This window comes from Pleurodeles waltl, chromosome 4_2 (assembly GCF_031143425.1).
Source record: "Pleurodeles waltl isolate 20211129_DDA chromosome 4_2, aPleWal1.hap1.20221129, whole genome shotgun sequence".
Taxonomy (NCBI): Eukaryota; Metazoa; Chordata; class Amphibia; order Caudata; family Salamandridae; genus Pleurodeles; species Pleurodeles waltl.
Window position 1 is genome coordinate 1017827805 of NC_090443.1, and position 15823 is coordinate 1017843627.

Genomic DNA, 15823 nt, shown 5'->3' on the forward strand with positions numbered 1-15823 from the left:
CAAAGGCAGAAAGGGGTACAAGTAATAGACCCAAAACCCCAGACTTTTAGAATCTTTCTGGAATCAAGAGGAACCTCTGCCAAGGAGAAGAGCTGAAGAGCTAGAGGAGGAGTACTGTCCCTTTGCTGTGTTGATTTGCTGGACTGGCCTGCAGTTTCTGCTTCTGCCTCATAAGAGTGCAAAGGGTGAATTTTGGTGTGTGTCCTGCTTGAGAAAATTCTCTGAGGGCTTGGAGTAGAGCTTGCCTCTTGTTGGAAGACTCAGGGATATCAAAGACTTCAGTTTCCTTTTCCTACAGCACAGGGAACTGTGTGCTTTGTGCTGTTCAAGGAGAAAAACCACTGCAACACTGTCAATGACGCAGCTGGCCTACACAGTGACCTGCTGACGTCGCACGGAGCCACACTGCCCCACTTCACACAGTGACCCTGGTCTCACTAACAATGTCATCGGACGAATTCACTGAGCCGCTGCTTGTTTTGCGACCTGTGGGCCCCGCACTCCGGCTTCGTCTGCTCACACTTCAGCCTGGGCATCCCCGATGACGATGCTCACGCTGACACCAGCGTCACTGCCTGCACCGTGGGCTGTGGACACCGCTTGTGAGGTACACGAAGCACCGTCCCGTCTTTACCACAGCCCCGGTCCACCGACGCCATTACCATCGACTCATTCACAGCACTAAACTCTGCTGCACTGTGCAAGTTGAGGGTGTGTCTCTGTGAGTAAATAGAGCCTGAGTGAGTGGATAGTGCCTCTGTGAGTTAAGAGTGCCTGAGTGAGTGAATAGTGCCTGTGTGAGTGAAGAGTGCCTGTGTGAGTGAATAGTGTAGTTGGGTGAGTGAATAGTACCTGTGTGAGTGAATTGTGTAGTTGGGTGAGTGAATAGTGCCTGTGTGAGCGAATAGTGCCTGAGTGAGTGAAGAGTGCCTGAGTGAGTGAATAGTGTAGTTGGGTGAGTAAAAAGTGCCTGTGTGAGTGAAGAGTGCCTGTGTGAGTGAATAGTGTAGTTGGGTGAGCGAATAGTGCCTGTGTGAGTGAATAGTGCCTGAGTGAGTTAATAGTGCCTGTGTGAGAATAGTGTAGATGGGTGAATGAAAAATATCTGTGTGAGGGAAGAGTGAAGTTGGGTGAGTGGTATGACTGAGTGCGGGGGAAGGTGTCTGCTTGCATGGGGGTATTAAATCCAAACATACTGGCGTTGCAAATGCTTGTTTGGTAATTATGAGTGAGTCTGAAATCGGGTGACGTCTTGCATTCCGGAAGCTTCCAGTGATTTTTACCAGATTCGGTTCCTCAGTTCCTCTGACAAAAGGAAACTGTGTTGTTTTGAGTTGAGTTTTATATGACAGCGATTGTCACACAGGGGGGTCTGCCACAACCATGAGGATATTACATGACAAACATGGCACTGAGTTCTCCTGTGGTGCACTGTGGCTTGGTTTGTTAAAGTGCCTGCCTCATAAGCAGGAGGCCCTGAGTTCAAATCTCAGCAGTACCTTGCATACTTTTTAATTTCGGTTCACAGCCCCACAATTTATTTCAGCAATATGTACTCAAAGCTTTTTATTTCACTGAGAATGTTTTTCTAATCAAATATTTCTACCATGTCCAATCTCCCAAACAGAAATATCCCCAGTAAGTACACAATCATTTATCCTGTCACATATTTTTTCCCAGTGCACACACATGTGATGTGAAGGTTTTTTACAGTGTTCCTTGTCTCATTCCTGCCCCCCACATACCAAAACATAACATACCTACTCCTGATTTACATGTGTCCAGTGCTTTAAATGGGCTGGTACCGTCCGGTACTGAGCACCAGCACTTTTCTATTTGGAGAGGGAGAGTACCTGCACTTCTCAGGAAAACGCAATACTTTTAATTAGAGAGTACTGGCACTTCTCAGAAACTATCCGGTTTCTATTTTTCCATTTCAAGCACTGCATGTGTCATCTGACTCATTCAATGTGCAGTTTGATCTCTCCTATGTGCAATCCTCCCTTCTGTTTTCGATCTGAGATTTGGTGTGAGCAGTCTGAATTATTCTAGGTGCAACGAGAACTGCTCCCAGGAGTTGAGGCAAAAGGTTTTGAGTGTGGGGTGGTGATGTACTTCCCTTGACAGGATGGCCTGTGTGCTGTGCTCAAGAACTTGATTAACTTCAAAGAGGTCTCCCCTGTCACAGGCAGATGTAGGTAATACCAGGGCTCGCCCCTTCCTTTGTCTCTGTAGCCTGTCAGGCACCAAGCCTAGTGGGAGAGGCGCTGCCCCCCAATCTGGTTTAGAGTGACCAAAAGGCAGGAGCTGCTCGTTTCACTGGCCACAATTGTGGGGTGGTCAAAGGAACACTCATAGGGGAAGAAAGTTTCAGCCATGTTGGAGTTAGGCAGAGATGGGCACTGTGGGATTGTTCACATTAGGGCACACAGGAAATGCGACAAAGGTTGGTAGGGTATCCTTGGGAACTTTCCCCATATTGGTTAAGAAAGGGCAACATGTCCCCCCCCACACACACAAAGGCATAAATGTGGCTTCCACAGTACCCTAGAGGGAAAAAGTCCCTAAACCTGGGCGGACACACTAGCAGAAGAAAGACATTAGAAAGAGGAGCCACCCTCTCCTCCTGGATGACCTGCAACATTGACTAAGGACTTTGTCTCCTAGGACTCAATTGATCTCCAGCTGATACCCAGAACTGGATGGACCTTCTCAGGTCCAGTGGTGCTGGACCCCTTACTGAGGATCCTGGGATCTCTTCGCCAGGAACCAGAACAAAGATTAAAAGAGGCTCAGGGTAGGCACTGCCTCTGACCCCTGGTGCCAGTGACTGGGTGGAACGGGGGAGGTCCCGCCAGACAGTGCCGTTCCCACCTGCAAAAGATGGAGACAAGCTGCTCCCTCGATGGGAGCAGCAACAGAGAGGCCGGCTCCTGCACACAGCACCCAAGGTGTGCGCACGAGAGAGGAGCCTGTGAGACAGATGGGAGTGGGCCCCCCACTCCACCTCCATCCTCCCTAACTAATTCTGGGTTTCCAGTGGGCACAGGTACCCAGGATTACCAAAATAACAAAAGGAAAGGAAACCAACAAAATCCACAGCACAAGACCACAGGAGTCAAATGGACCAGCTCATTGTTTATTCACAAACTCCTGAGGGATGCATCCCATAATGCCATGCAAGGGCTTCATCCAGCATATTTCCTTTCTCGTGCTGCCCCAAGAAGGGGCATGGGCACCACTAATGCAAGCTTTAAGTGTAGACGAGGATTGTGGGAAGCACAGCAGCCCCCCATGTACTCATTTAGCAACTAACCCAAAGTCTCCTCTGTGAATGAATTCATGAAACCCAGGAGAGGGCTTCATTACATTCAAAGCACTCTGAACTGCTGCAGTAAACTCCTCAGCTTGGGAAATGCAACAATCCTTTTCGGTGGGTTCTATTGCTGTATTTAGCAACATAAAGAGTGTAAACGAAAGATTCTGGGTTTGTTGGTAGCTATTTTGAATACAAATGCTTTATTAACAATTTTGTTGATGCAAAATGCACTGCTTACATTTATTATGGTTGCACTGGTGTATGGTTATGGTTTCCATTGGTTTAAATGGTGAATTCTAACATGTGATTAGTATTATTATTATGAATAAGATGACCCACGTGGCATGCCTTCTACATATTCATGTGGACAAATCCAGTAGGCCTGACTCATGTAAAATGAAACACCCTTATATTGTGGTGTTGGGTCTGGTACTGATGGGGGAGATTGTGATGATGGGATCCAAGACCCACTAGGGGTGAAATGTGATATAAATGTGTCACCAAAGGTACTTACATGTAAGTGATATATATATGTGTAAATTAATATGTATTATTTAATAGCATGAGTGTATGAATGTATGCCATGCCATATGTGCCATGGCACTGGGATTGCTAGTGCCCCCCCTCCCCTCCTGAGCTGGACTTGGACTGCTCTGCCTCACCACCCACGAGAATCAAGTCCTACAGTGTGTACTTGGTCCCCAGTAAGGAGACAATTGTGGACCTATTACTTGTGAAGGACCCACATCCCTCAAATCACATCCTTCACAACCAATAACCCTATTTCATACAGGGGCTATTTTGTAAAGTGGTGAATACAAAACACATGTGTATGAAGATAGCAGAGGAGAGTGAATATACCTGCATATTCTGCATTAAGCACTTTGAACTGTTGTGAAAGAGCTCAAGAAGGCGCTGTGAATCCCAGAGGTTATATCTCACATTTCCCAGGAGCAGGCATGAGTAGATAAGGCAGTCCAGGCTTTGCACTTTGAGATCTGGGAGTTGCAGTCATGTGTATCCAATTATGCATTCAGGACAACAAGTCCCAGAATGCAAAGAGAAAGCATTGACTGTCTTAACTCCATGCCTGGATCTGGGAAGTTTAAGAGTTCTGCTCACTGCATGTTGTTAGTAGGTTTGCCCATGTTCAGATTTCTGTGGGATTGTCTGCAACTGAAGTGCCTGTCCTTGTAACTGCACCGAGCTTGTGTGGGACACCAAATTTCATGTTTTTTTTTTCTCAGCACTGAAGATGAACAAAACCGAGGTAATAAAAAGTAAACTCAGCGGAAGGTGCTTCACCTCGAGCTGCCCAGAGCTTCTCTCCGTGTGCTGTATCCCATGTGCCAAGAGGGGTCACTGGAGAGGTTACTTGTGCGCATCATGTATGTGGGCGGCTCCTTCAATCAACGCTGGACTGACTCCAGGGCCCCTGGAGGATGCGGTACGGAAGCAGGGCCGGCTTAGGGCTGTGCGACCGGTGCAGCTCCACCTGGTGCTGATTCTGGTGAAAGGCAGGGGCGCTGTGATTAAAAGTATGAGAACTTCCTCGACCATGGGCAATTTTCAGGCAACAATAAAAACGCCAAGACAACTTTGATGATTAATGTTCATGTTGGTGAGAAATTAGAATTTTGTCTTGTGGCAGTTTTGACTCATCATAGAGTAGCGCAGCGGGTTAATGTGCCTGTTGCAAAGAACGTGCACATGCAGATCACAGGACTGAGTGTGAGTGAAGTATGAGAGCGCTTTACAAAAATGAAATGTATGTGGGAGAGGGATAAGGAGAGATGAGGGGCGCTGCTGGAGAGTGGCAGTGAGGGAACTCCTAGCCAAGGCAGAGACGGTGTGGGCAAAGTGGGCCCTGGTCCAGGGCCCCAGCCTTCCAGGGGCCCCGATACAGGCAGCTCTTGTGCAGAGAGGCTTGCCCCGATGACCTTGAAGAATTCTTAATAACATTGCTTTAAATACTGTTTCCCTTTAATTTAGTTTTAATGTGGGTGATGTGTGAGAGTCAATTACAAACATTTTGCACAGAAATGTGTTTATACTTCCTGAAACAGCCATAAAAAAGTTTATCTGAGACAAAACAGACCTCTCATACAGAAACGGGAGGGTGTCCCAGAGATGATTTGCAGCAACAGTAGTGAGCAGCTGCTGTGTTACAATATTGAAAACACACCTCACTGTCTCTGAATATTAGATTTAAACACACATTGAAGTTGGAGGAATGTGCCTGTGCGCTGGGGGGAGAGGGGAGGGGCGGACTGTGGCACCGGCGTGTATTGAAGAGACAAATCACACGGCAGCCGTCACTCAATAAAGGCAGCAAAGATTATGCGGCAAAACAGAAAAATTACACGGTGTTTGACAAGCCAAGCCTATTGGCTTTGCCAGCGCTTAATTTACTATGTCCATTTGACATCCAAGCCTTTAAATCCTGGGGACGAGAAAGCCTTACTCAGAAAGTGGGCTCAGCGCACCCTCCTTTCTGTGGCTTAATTCTTTTTAGGGGGTGGGGGTCAGTCACTTCCGCCTTTGTGCCTTTGCGCCTTTTTTGTCTATTGTATTTTCTGCCCAGTACTAGATGAACTAGAAAGAAAGAAAAAAACACAAAACCTTTGCCGAAACCCGGGATCGAACCAGGGACCTTTAGATCTCCAGTCTAACCTCTCCCAACTGAGCTATTTCGGCTGATTGAGAAACTGGTGATAACGTGTGGATCATACTATTCCCACTACCACATCCAGCAAGGTCCCTCGTCCCCCTTCATAAAATTAGATACAAATCTATATTGGAGCAGTAATGTGACTAGAACCTCTCGGTGATGCATATTCACATGAAGTTAGACGTCAAAACAGACACTAATGTGTTTTAAAATAAAAAAACAGAACTTTAATAAGGGAGTCTGTACCCAGATGAAGTGCCTCGTCAGACTGTCGAGGCGCTTGTTACATTGCCTTACCTAGGCTGAGCCGAAGAGCTGCTCTCAGAGTTACTGCAAAAACGAGCACAATTCACTGCCTTTAATGCAAGCTGTGCCCCGTCCTTCGAGGGCATGTCTCAGTGGGGCCGGGGTGCACAGCACATCAGCATCACCCATGTGGTGACCGCGTGGCCTAATGGATAAGACGTCTGACTTCGGATCAGAAGATTGAGGGTTCGAGTCCCTTCGTGGTCGGTGTCCTTTAGCAGCTCCAGAGAATAAATATTTATGAAACCGACAGTTATGGCGCACATTTCAACCTCTTTGTTTTTATAGTAGTCTATATGCTCCTGGGGACTTGCTGATTCTAAGAAATGAGCACAAAACGTCCCTTAGAAATCCTGCCACACTTTTCAATGCACAAACTTGCTGCAACATTCTACATTGTGAGTTTGTTTTTAAATCACTGCACAGTGCAGCTCAATAAAGCGCTGCATCGTGTCGTCACTAAAGCACTGCACTGTGTCCTGCACTAAAGCACAGCACTGTGTCCTTGCTATAGCACTGCACAGCGTCCAACACTAAAGCACTGCACGACATCTCTCACTAAAGCACTGCACTGTGTCCTCACTATAGCACTGCACAGCGTCCAACACTAAAGCACTACACTGTATCCCTAATAAAGGGCTGCACACGGTCCCTCACTAAAGCACTGCACAATGTCCCTCACTAAAGCACTGCACAGTCCCTCACTAAAGCACTGCACAATGTACCTCACTAAAGCACTGCACAGTCCCTCACTAAAGCGCTACACACGTCTCTCACTAAAGCCCTGCACAATGTCCCTCATTAAAGTACTGCACAGGTGTCTCACTATAGCACTGCACTGTGCCCCTCACTAAAGCACTGCACTGTATCCCTCACTAAATCACTGCACTATGCCCCTCACTAAAGCACTGCACTCTGCACATCACTAAAGCACTGCATGCAGTGGCTCTCACTGCAGTGCTGTAGGGAAGACAGAGCGGCGCTCCACAAAGGACAACTGGAGGCCCCCACAGGCATCACCTGCAGCACGTGCTGCTCCTGTTCCCAGCAGGCGCTGCAGACGCTGCACTGATGGGCTGCAGGCGCTGCAATGAGGGGTTGGAACTGCTGCACTGAGAGGTTCCAGGCGCTGCACTGAGGGGCTGCAGGCGCTGTATTGAGTGGGCTGCAGCCGCTGTACTGAGGAGCTCCAGGCGCTGCACTGAGGGGCTGTAGTCGCTGCACTGAGAGGCTACAGGCACTGCAATGAGGGGTTCCAGGCACAACACTGCACTAAGGGCTACAAGGTGCTGCATTGAGGGGCTTCAGGCGCTGCACTGAAGGGCTGCAAGTGCTGCACTGGGGGGCTGTAGTCTTCTTCTTTCCAAGCCATCTTCCCAGGTCCTTTCCATTATTGGGCTCTCCAGAGGTTAAAAATGTGGCATTTAAGAAAGGGCCTCGCATACTCAGACTCCGTTTGGTTAGATCAGGATTACCACGTGGAACTTCAATGGTGGCTCCTCCATTTAGATGCCGGGAACGGCAGAACAATTTTTGCATCAGCCCCAGATCTTGTGTTAGAATCAGATGCAAGCCTCTCGGGTTGGAGAGCCAGCTGTGGTCCAATATTGACTGGAGGTACATGGTCTTTAGAGGAGTCCAAATTGCATATACATTGTTTAGAGATGATTGCAGGCTCCTTTGCAATCAGAAGCCTTCCAAAGAACAGAGTTTGCTGCGCTATCCTTCTCAGAATGGACAACATTTCGGCAGTAATATATATAAACCATTTAGGGGGTGCGAAATCCAAACCTCTTGCGAAACTGGCCAAAGCCTTCTGAGAATATTGCCTTTCAAACCAACTTTTGGTTCGTGCAGAGTATCTTCCGGGCAACCTCAATGCCGTAGCGGATTGCCACTCTCTGCATTTCCGGGATTCAAGGGACTGGAAACTCCATCCCGTAATCTTTCATTCCATCCAGGACAAATGGTCCTGTCACTGTAAATAGATCTTTTCGTCTTCCGTCTCAACTCCCAGCTCCCTCAATTTTACAGTTGGCACCCGGATCCATTGGCACCAGCCTCAGATGCTTTCTCTCAGGACTGGTCTGTTTCCCTAAATTACGACTTGCCCCCCTTTCTCATGATCAACAGGCTACTTGCACAGGTAAGGCATCAAAAGGCAACTCTAGTTCTCATAGCTCCCTTCTGGCAGTCCCAGGTTCATGGTATGAAGTTTGGTCTGGCTTTGGTATCTGGTTCCACGGTCAGCAGCTAGTCAGTGAAGTGGACCTCACTGGCTTGGTGGTTTCTTGAGGTTGCAGAGTGATGCCTTCAGACTGGAAGGAGATCTTTGGTGAGTTTTGAAGAGTGGAGGTCCTCTGGGTGTTTTTAGAGTCCGTTCTGTGTCCACGCAACCAGTCAGCAGCAATTGTCGAGTCCTGGGTGCAGCAGGCAGGGTTTTGTGCCTTTTCTTTGTGCAGCAGGTCTTCAGTTCTCATGCCTTGAGTCTACTTTGTTGCTGGTCTTCTTGAGTCCTTAGAATATGATTTCTTGGTCTAAGGATGCTCACTAAATACTGTATTTAGTGGGCGTGTTAGGGAGAACCCGGTAGTGACCAGTGGGTCACCTACCTTTGGGTGGCTACACCCACTAAGTGACCACTTCCTGTGGGCAGAGGTCACTTCCATACACCTGATTGGCTGTTTTCCTTCCATCCAAGATGGAGGAAAATGAAATAGAGAGTCCACCTCCCATGCAACACCTTAGGGGTGATTGGATGCTAGGTAGGGCCACTCCTCCTGTCCTTTGTTTGATTTTCCACCATTGCTGCTGCCAAAAGTGGGAGTTTGCAAAAGGGGCAGCCATCTTCTGCTTGCAGCAGGCCTGGAGGTCAAGTTTCAAAGGTGGTAAGTCCTTTAAAGCTCACCAGCAGTGTACATTCCTGAGGGAGAGGGTTTTAGCATCTCCACCCAGGAAGGACTCTGTTCTGAATCCCAGAGAGAAGGATCTCTCACCCCAGGGATGCAGATTTGAGTCTGGAGGTGGCAGGCTTGATAAGACCGGCTAGCAACCATGCCAGGGTAGTTAGCTTTTACAGGGAGCACCTCTAAGGTCACTCCTGGGTACATGTGGTTAATCAATCCAATACTGGTACCAGTTTGGAGTTATCATTCTGAGTTGTTTGAGACCAAACAATCCAGGGTCCAGAGTGACCATCATGTAGCTGTGAAACTCATATTGACCAGTGTCCAGCTCGTGCATTTAAAATGGCTGCTCTGTTCACTCACTGTGTCCCAGGTTTGGAAAGGACACAGTGGGGGCATATCACTCATGCAGCTATGCCCTCACATACATCATAGTGCACCCTGCCTTAGTGCTGGAAGGCCTGCCAAAGGGGTGTCTTACCTATAGCGTATGCAGTGTATATTGGACAGGGCACACAGGCAGTGTGCCATGTCGAGTTTTTGTTTTAGGTTTGCGTCAAAGCACTCAGCCTACAATGATAGAGATGGGTAGATCTGGATGCCTGGCCCTAGAGGGTGGCTCAACGACTGCTGCTGCCCTCAGGGGCCTACCCTTAGCACCACATGCCCTGGGTACCTAAGTAGCATTTATTAGGGACTTATAGTGGCAGCTAAAGGTGTTGCCAGTTGTGCCAATGCCTCACAACAGCTCAGGGAAAGAGATCTGACCCAGGGAACCTGGTTAGCAGGGGCTCTGGGCACTAACAACTTTTTGGCTACATTACATACCAGGCAAAAAATGGGGTTTAGCCATGTCTGTGCAGTGGTTAAACACACAGAAGCATCAGTAACATGCATGAGTGGGAAGGAAACAGCCCAAAAAAGATACAACAGAGAGTTAGGGAGAGAGAAATACAAAAAGAGGCTCCAACATCCTGCAATGTGCCCCCCCCCTCACTAAAACTCTGTTCAGCTTCCCTCACTAAAGCACTGCACAGTGTCAAGCACTGCACTGTGTCCCTCACTGAAGCAAAGCAATGTGTCCCTCACTAAAGCACTACATGCAGTGACTGTCACTGCAGCGCTGTAGGGAAGACACTGCAGCTCTGCACAGAGGACACCTGGAGGCCCCCACAGGCATCACCTGCAGCTCGTGCTGCACCTGTTCCCAGCAGGTGCTGCACTGACGGGTGCAGGCACTGCACTGTGAGGCTGCAGGCACTGCACTGAGTGTCTGCAGCTGCTGCAGTGAGGGGTGCAGACGCTGTACTGAGGGGCTGCAGACGCTGCACTGAGATGCTGCAGGCACTGCACTGAGGGGCTGCAGACGGTGCATTGAGGGCTGCAGGCGCTGTACTGAGGGGCTGCAGACGCTACACTGAGTGTCTGCAGCTGCTGCAGTGAGGGGTGCAGACGCTGTACTGAGGGGCTGCAGACGCTGCACTGTGAGGCTGCAGGCACTGCACTGAGTGTCTGCAGCTGCTGCAGTGAGGGGTGCAGACGCTGTACTGAGGGGCTGCAGACGCTGCACTGAGATGCTGCAGCCGCTGCACTGAGGGGCTGCAGCTGCTGCTCTGAGGGGCTGCAGGCGCTGCACTGAGTGGCTGCAGGTGCTGCACTGAGGCTGCATGTGCTGCACTCAGGGGTGATGGCGCTGCAGTGAGGGCTGCAGGCGCTGCACTGAGAGGCTGCAGGTGCCGCACTGAGGTGCTAAAGGGCGCTGCACTGAGGGGCTGCAGCCGCTGCACCAAGGGGTTGCAGGTACTGCACTGAGGGGTGCAGGCACTGCATGGAGGGGCTACAGGGCGCTGCACTGAGGGGTGCAGGCGCTGCACTGAGAGGCCGCAGGTGCTTCACTGAGGGGCTGTAAGCGCTGCACTGAGGGGCTGCAGGCTCTGCACTGAGGGGCTGCAGGCTCTGCACTGAGGGGCTGCAGCCGCTGCACCCAGGGGTTGCAGGCACTGCATTGAGGGGTGCAGGTGATGCACTGAGGGGCTGCAGGTGCTGTACTGAGGGGCTGCAGTTGCTGCACTGAGGGGCTTCAGGTGCTGCACTGGGGGGCTGCAGGCACTGCACTGAGAGGCTGTAAGCACCCTCTCTGAGGGGCTGCAGGGTGTTGTACGGAGGGGCTCCATGCGCTGTACTGAGGGGCTGCAGGAGCTGCACTGAAGGGCTGCAGCCGCTGCACTGAGGGGCTGCAGGCGCTGCACTGAGGGGCTACAGGTGCTGCTCTGAGGGGCTGCAGGTGCTGCACAGAGGGGCTGTAGGAACTGCACTGAGGTGTTCCAGGCGCTGCACAGAGGGGCTGCAGGTGCTGCACTGAGGGGCTGCAGGTGCTGCACTGAGGAGATGCAGACGCTGCTCTGAGGGCTGCAGGAACTGTACTGAGGGGCTGCAGGCGCTGCACGGAGGGGCTGCAGGTGCTGCACTGAGGGGTTCCAGACGCTGCTCTGAGGGGCTCCAGGCACTGCACTGAGGAGATGCAGGCTCTGCACTGAACAGATAACTATATATGACCCCGGACAGAGGACCCAACCCACTGCTTTTCTTTCCACCCTCCTCCAACTGCTGCTCAAGTTAATGCCCCACCTCGGCTCTTATTATTGTGTTTCAGAAATCTTAATGAGCGCTAATTACCAGTGAGTGACGCTGCATCAGTCCCTGAAGGGCCATCTCTGCCCTCAGTCCTCAGTCTCTTCACTTTCTGACCCTCAATTGTCTCCAAAAACAGGAGAAACTCAGGACCTGGCTCCGGTGTGTATCTGACAACGCGCCAAGCAGGGCCCCTGGAATGATACAATTCTGTGCTCTGTGCTCTGTCTGCAAAATGAGGGATTCACTGCACTTGCCACAGAAATCAGTGTCAGATCCAACAAGAGGGATGTTGGTTCAGACGGGACACAAAACACTGCCCTGTGTGTAAATACCACAAACAAACTAAAGGTGACATTTCACCATTGTTGTGGGCGGAGCTACACAGTGCTTGGATGGTGATTGGACCATAAAAGACAAACCTCAGGGACCCCCTGGTATCAATATGTGGTCAGAGGACAAGTGTCCGTCACTTTATAACTTACAAGTGCGGGGGGGCAGTTGGGTTTGTTTACGCGCGGTGGTTTCTGGGTAATATGCTGAAGGTAATAAGCACACACGCGGTGAACGGAGTGGAAATCAAATGAAGTGGGATCTCTGTAACCCTTCGGGCTTGAGAACAGAGAGGTTGTGGGAGCTGAACCAGGACCGCCAGGATGAAAAGCAGGAATCTTAACCACTAGAACACATGGAGGCAGCTGGTCACTCCCTGGGTTTAGTACATTTGAGAGTGGACGGTGACCACATGGTCAGTCATTGTTTGTTCCAGTGTTGAGAGCACAACGAGTCTCTAGAAAAAGAGAAGAACAAGAAATAAATTACTCCACTCTTGCATGAATCCCGGTTTGTGGGGTGAGGCTGGTGATTACCGCTCTGGGCAGCGGTAACACAGAGACCCACAGTAACATGCATTAGTGGGAAGGAAACGGCCCAACAAAGACTCCGCAGAGAGTTAGGGAGAGAGGAATACAAACAGAGGCAAAGAGGAAATAAACCACCGAGACTGGAAAGAGGAATAAAGATTGACAAAGAAAAGGATGAGAATAATACAGACTCAGGGTGAAAGAAAAGAGACAAAGCGGGTAAACAGAGGCGACGGAGGCTTCAAACCGCACTTGTGAACTTGTTCACACGCGACGAGGATCCGGATAGGACACAAACCTTAACGCTTTTACAACTCATCACCTCTCAGTCCCCCAGGAAGCGGGGGAAAGGGGGCGATGGTATCGAGCAGCAGTGAGGACATATAGCGCCTGGAGACAAGTGCTTGTGAGCAGAGGGCGCGCTTTCTTTCTGTAAAGCACATGAGTGGATGTCAGCAGCGGCCAGGGGTGCTCGGAGACGGATGAATAGTACATATATAGTGCATTACCTAAGCGACCGCGTGGCCTAATGGATAAGGCGTCTGACTTCGAATCAGAAGATTGAGGGTTCGAGTCCCTTCGTGGTCGGATATTTTTTCAGCCACTATAGAAAATACATTTTATGCTTTTACAATCATGCCCGCATTTCAATGTTTCTGTTCTTAAAAGAGTGCAACTTTCTACGGAGGAGGTGGTGACTCTGACACATAAAACCTCTTGTAGAAAGGTTACGCAATGTTTCAATTCATAAACTCGCGGTTAAAATCCTAAAGTGTAACCTTCTGTTCTAAAGCCCTGACCCGCGCCCCTCACTAAAGCACTGCTCGATGTCCCTCACTAAAGCACTAAAGCAGTGCACACTGTATCTCACTAAAGCACTACACCGTGTCCTCACTAAAGCACTGCACTGCACCTCTCATTAAACCACTGCACGGTGTCCCTCACTAAAGCACCGCAGTGTCCCTCACTAAAGCACTGCAGGGTGTCCCTCACTAAAGCACTGCAGGGTGTCCCTCACTAAAGCACTAAAGCAGTGCACACTGTATCTCACTAAAGCACTACACCGTGTCCTCACTAAAGCACTGCACTGCACCTCTCATTAAACCACTGCACGGTGTCCCTCACTAAAGCACCGCAGTGTCCCTCACTAAAGCACTGCAGGGTGTCCCTCACTAAAGCACTGCTCGATGTCCCTCACTAAAGCACTAAAGCAGTGCACACTGTATCTCACTAAAGCACTACACCGTGTCCTCACTAAAGCACTGCACTGCACCTCTCATTAAACCACTGCACGGTGTCCCTCACTAAAGCACCGCAGTGTCCCTCACTAAAGCACTGCAGGGTGTCCCTCACTAAAGCATTGCAGGGTGTCCCTCACTAAAGCAGTGCACAGCATCAATCACTAAAGCACTGCACAGTGTCCTCACTAAAGCACCGCAGGACGACCCACAATGAAACACTGCACAGCATCCCCCACTAAAGCACTGCACACTGTATCTCACTGAAGCACTGCACGGTGTTCCTCACTAAACCACTGCACTGTGCCCCCCACTAAAGCACTGCACACTGTGGGGCATATTTATACTCCGTTTGTGCCGAATTTGCGTCGTTTTTTTCGACGCAAATTAGACTAAAAACTAACTCCATATTTATACTTTGGCGTTAGACGTGTCTAGCGCCAAAGTTCATGGAGTTAGCGTCATTTTTTTGCGTGAACACCTTCCTTGCGTTAATGATATGCAAGGTAGGCGTTCCCGTCTTAAAAAATGACTCCGATGCATATGAGTCAGATTTATACTCCCGGGCAAAAATGATGCCCGGGAGTGGGCGGGTCTAAAAAACTCGCATTAGCGCCGGATTTTAGCGCCTGGGTCAGGGCAGGAGTTAAGGGACCTGTGGGCTCAGAATGAGCCCAGTGGTGCCCTCCCCTGCCCCCAGGGACACCCCCTGCAACCCTTGCCCACCCCAGGAGGACACCCAAGGATGGAGGGACCCACCCCAGGGACATTAAGGTAAGTCCAGGTAAGTATTTTTTTTTGTGGCATAGGGGGGCCTGATTTGTGCCCCCCTACATGTCACTATGCCCAATGACCATGCCCAGGGGACAGAAGTCCCCTGGGCATGGCCATTGGGCAAGGGGGCATGACTCCTGTCTTTGCTAAGACAGGAGTCATTTCAATGGGGGATGGGCGTCGTAAAAAAATGGCGCAAATCGGGTTGTGGCGATTTTTTTGCCTCAGCCTAACTTGCACCATTTGTGGACGCCCATACGCCATTTTCCCCCTACGCCGGCGCTGCCTGGTGTACGTCGTTTTTTTTAACGCACACCAGACAGCGCCGGCGGCTAACGCCGGCTAACGTCATTCAATAAATACGGCGCCCGCATGGCGCTTCAGAATGGCGTTAGCCGGCGCTAATTTTTTTGACGCAAAACTGCGTTGGCGCAGTTTTGCGTCAAAAAGTATAAATATGGGCCTGTATCTCACTGAAGCACTGCACGGTGTTCCTCACTAAACCACTGCACTGTGCCCCTCACTAAACCACTGCACGGTGTCCCTCACTAAAGCAGTGCACAGCATCCATCACTAAAGCACTACACCGTGTCCTCACTAAAGCACTGCACTGCACCTCTCATTAAACCACTGCACGGTGTCCTTCACTAAAGCACCGCAGGGCGTCCCACACTGAAACACTGCACAGCATCCTCCACTAAAGCACTGCACACTGTATCTCACTTAAGCACTGCACGGTGTTCCTCACTAAAGCACTGCAAAGTGTCCCTCATTAAAGCACTGCACACTGTATCTCACTCGGTGCTTTAAATGGAAAAATAGAAGTGCAGGTACTCTGTAATAGAGTACCTGCTTGTTTCTGAGATATGCCGGTACTCTCCCTCTCAAAATAAAAAAGTGCCGGTACTCAGTACCGGAGAGTACCGGCCCATTTAAAGCACTGATCTCACTGAAGCACTGCACGGTGTTCCTCACTAAAGCACTGCAAAGTGTCCCTCACTAAAACACTTCAGCGTCCCTCACTAAAGCACTGCACAGCACCCCTCACTAAAGAACTGCAGTGTGCCCCTCACTAAAGCACTTTAATGTCCCTTACTAAAGCACTGCACGGTGTC

General features: G+C 50.0%; 3 non-coding genes across 3 annotated transcripts; 2 read left to right on the forward strand and 1 right to left on the reverse strand.

The window, feature by feature from the left end:
* Positions 1–5944: 5944 nt before the first annotated feature.
* Positions 5945–6016, reverse strand: TRNAS-GGA (transfer RNA serine (anticodon GGA)). The gene has a single exon. It is a non-coding gene; the product is annotated as a tRNA-Ser (tRNA).
* Positions 6017–6430: 414 nt separating this feature from the next.
* On the forward strand, positions 6431–6503 carry TRNAR-UCG (transfer RNA arginine (anticodon UCG)). Its single transcript has one exon. It is a non-coding gene; the product is annotated as a tRNA-Arg (tRNA).
* A 6708-nt stretch (positions 6504–13211) lies between these two features.
* TRNAR-UCG (transfer RNA arginine (anticodon UCG)) lies at positions 13212–13284 on the forward strand. The gene has a single exon. It is a non-coding gene; the product is annotated as a tRNA-Arg (tRNA).
* The last annotated feature ends 2539 nt before the right edge of the window (positions 13285–15823 follow it).